We start from the raw sequence: 3,913 nt of genomic DNA on the forward strand, positions 1-3,913 counted from the left end.
GAGCTGAAATCGCGCCACTGCACTCCAGCCTGGGCGACTGAGTGAGACACCGTCTCAAAACAAATAAATTAATTAATTAAATTAACAAAACAAAAAATTAGCCGACTGTGGTGATGCAGGCTTGTAGTCCCAACTATTAAGGAAGCTGAGGTGGGAGAATCACTTGCACCCAGGAGTTCAAGCTTGCAGTGAGCTACGATCACACCACTGCATTCCCGGTCCAGCCTGGGTAATACAGTGAGGCCTTTGCTCAAATAAAGGGGGAAAAAAAGAGAAAATAATCTATTTAATAAATATTGCTGGGCATGGTGGCTGACATCTGTAATCTCAGCATTTTGGCAGGCCAAGGTGGGTAGATCACTTGAGCCCAGGAGTTTGAGACCAGCCTGGACAACATAACGAAACCCTGTCTCTACAAAAAAATACAAAAATTAGCCAGGGGTGGTGTTGGACACCTGTAGTCCCAGGTACTGGGGAGGATGAGGTTGGAGGATCACCTGAGCCTGGGGAAGTTGAGGCTGCAGTGAGCCATGATCATACCACTGCACTCCAGCCTGGGTGACAGAGTAAAATCCTGTCTCAAAAAAAATGTTTTTTAATTAAATAAATAAATATCAACCACAGGCTGACAACTCCCCAATCTGCCCCCAGTCTAGACTTTTCTGAAATTCAAGTGCACTTCTGACATCAACACTTAGACATCCAATGGTTATCTTAAATGTAACATATCCAACAGAAACTCATCTTGTCCCATTGCCTGCTCTATCCATACAGTCTTTCCCATCACTGTAACTGACAACATCCTTTCTGCTGATCAGGCCAAAAACTTTGGAGTCATCCTTGAGTCTTCTCTCTCACACCCTCAGATTCAATCCTTCAGTGAATGCCGTTGCCTCTACCTCCAGAAAGACTTCTTACCACCTCCACTGCTATTATCCTAGTCAAAGCTACACTCATCTCTCACTTGGGTAACGACAAGAGTCTCCTGATTAGTCTCCCAGCTTCTGCTCTTCCCCTTATATGCACACAGTCTATTCTCAAGCAGCAGCCAGCTTGATCCTTTCTAAAAACATTAGTCAGATCACTTTTCCTCCGCTCAAAACTCTCTAATGGCTCCCATCACACTTTGTGGAAAAACCCAAGTCTTCAACTGGCTTTCTAGTTGTTCCTCAAGCTTACAGGCATGTTCCCAGCCCTAAGCATTTATATTGGCTGTTCACTCTGCTTAAAAAGCTCTTCCCACAGATATCCTATGGCTCACTCTCATTTCAAGTCAAGTCTTTGTTCAAATGTCACTTTCTCAATAAGGTCTTCGCTATCTTATTTAAAATTTCAATCCCCACCCCCACCCCACCCCCACTTCTTTATTCCCACAATACTTAGCAACTTCTAATATAATATCTAACTATGGTTTTTAATTTGTTTCTTGTCTCTCTCTACCACTAGAATATATGCTACATGAGGAGAGTGATTTTATTACTCTATCTCCCATACCTAGAACATAGTAATAAGCACTCAATAAATATTTACGAAACTAGTGAAGAAAATAAAAAGAAAAGTGAAACTGACTTCAATTTTCTTCTGAAACCTCTATTTTTTAAATCTTTCAGCACATAAAACAATAAAGTTAGAAAGTACGCAAAAGTTGAAACTATTTCTTACCAAAGTCCATTCTATCTTTTTGGTTTCTCTGAAGCAAACCCAAAAGGAGATTAGCCAAATAAGGTGATGTTTCTCTGGGAATACTCGGGGAAAGGAAAAACACAACCACCTAAGTGATAAGTTTATATATATAAACAACATTAATTTTTGCCTTCCATATAGTAAACTAAAACATATATGTGGTTTCACAAATACCAATACATTTATACCAAGAAGACCATGTAAGAGTCATCTAAAGAAGGAAAAAAAAGGCACTAAACTGCCTTTGAGAAACAGCATCAAATTGAGAAGATTCCTGTACTGTGCTTGTTGTTGAGTATCTATAGGAGTAAGGCACTTCACAAGCCCAATGCTCAGTTTTACGATGACTTCAATCTTGCACTAATAGTTGCTATAATGTTCTCTATTACAAAATAGCCACCTCCATTTCCATCTGGAAAAGGGCAGCACTTAAACACAAGTGAGAACTAACACAACTTCCTAACATCCAATATGAAAACAACAAGCAACAGGAAAATGAGTGAAGTAATAGAAGTACACAATTCAAAGAATAAGAATTACAAAAATATATTAAACAGGCTGGGCACGGTGTCTTACGCCTGTAATCCCAGCACTTTGGGAAGCCAAGGATCCTCAAGGATCACTTGAGGTCAGGAGTTCAAGACCAGCCTGAACAACATGGTGAAATCCTATCTCCACTAAAAATACAAAAATTAGCCGGGCGTGGTGGCCTGCCTGTAGTCCCAGCTACCTGGGAGGTTGAGGCAGGAAAATGGCTTGAAATCGGGAGGTGGACGTTGCAGGGAGCCAAGATCATGCCATTGTACTCCAGCCTGGCAATAGAACAAGACTCTATCTCAAAAAAAAAAAAAAAAAGAAAAGAAAAAGAAAAAGATATTAAATACAAAGGAGCCAAACTCACTAATGAAGAGAACAATCCAAATTAAATTAATAGCTAACTGGTCCTTATGCATTTGTACAGCATCAAATCCGCTAACATTCTGTGTTGGTAAAAATGAGGGAAAAGGGGCAGTCTTCTATCTTGTATTCACTGGGATAGCCTATTTGGAAAGTGTATCTTTTGGTCTGACAATTCCATTTCTAGGAGTCCAAACTAACAAAATGCACACATACACAAAGGTGTACACAGACACACACACACACACACACACACATATATACATACACACTTCACTAGAGCCTGTTTGTAGTGACCAAAAAATGAAAACAGGGATCTGATTAAATAAAATAATGTACATCTATGGGACTCTCTGTGGCATTTAAAAGCATACAGTGGCAGGTGCAGTTGTGCCCTGGGTCACCAAGATGTCGTTCCCAAAGTATACTCCATCGCGCCTGGCCACTCTGCCCCCAGCCCTCAACCCAGCCATATACGACATATCTCCAGAAACCCGACGGGCGCAAGTTGAGCCATTGGCCATAAGAGTCCGGCTGAAACGAGAGTACCTGCTTCAGTACAACCACCCCAACTGCAGAGGGCTCCTCGAAGATCCTGCCTTGATTCGTTGGACCTATGCAAGATCAGCAAATGTCTATCCTAATTTCAGACCCACTCCTAAAAACTCACTCTTGGGAGCTCTGTGTGGACTTGGACCCCTCTTCTTCTGCTATCATGTTTTCCAAACTGACAGGGACAGGAAAGAAAAGCTCATCCGGGGAGGAAAATTGGGTCAGACATTTAATCTCTCATGTTAAGTCTGTCGATGACTATATGTACTCCTGCCTAAATAAATAGTCTATTAATCATTAAAAAACAAACAAAAAAAAGCATACAGTTGGCCAGGTATGGTGGCTCACACCTATAATCCCAGCACTTTAGGAGGCCAAGGTGGGAGGATCACTTGAGGTCAGGAGTTCAAGATCAGCCTGGCCAACATGGTGAAACCCCGTCTCTACTAATAAAAAACAAAAAATACAAAAATTAACCAGGTGTCGTGGTGGGCACCTACAGTCCCAGCTACTAGGGAGGCTGAGGCAGGAGAACTGCTTGAACTAGGGAGGTGGAGTTGCAGTGAGCCTAGATCGTGCCACTGCACTCCAGCCGGGGCCACAGAGCAAGACTGTCTCAAAATAAGCATACAGTGGCTTTCCACATCCTGTTGAGGAACATCATCTGTGATGTACTACAAAGTAAAAAACAAAAGGACACTGCAAACAACTCACAAAATATGATGTAATTTGTCTTAAACTATGTGTGTGTATAAATACATACATAAACAAGCACTCATCT

General features: G+C 41.5%; 1 pseudogene; it reads left to right on the forward strand.

The window, feature by feature from the left end:
* Window positions 1-2,848: 2,848 nt before the first annotated feature.
* Window positions 2,849-3,378, forward strand: LOC113224595 (annotated as a pseudogene).
* Window positions 3,379-3,913: the final 535 nt, after the last annotated feature.

Source organism: Piliocolobus tephrosceles, chromosome 16, assembly GCF_002776525.5.
Source record: "Piliocolobus tephrosceles isolate RC106 chromosome 16, ASM277652v3, whole genome shotgun sequence".
Taxonomy (NCBI): domain Eukaryota; kingdom Metazoa; phylum Chordata; class Mammalia; order Primates; family Cercopithecidae; genus Piliocolobus; species Piliocolobus tephrosceles.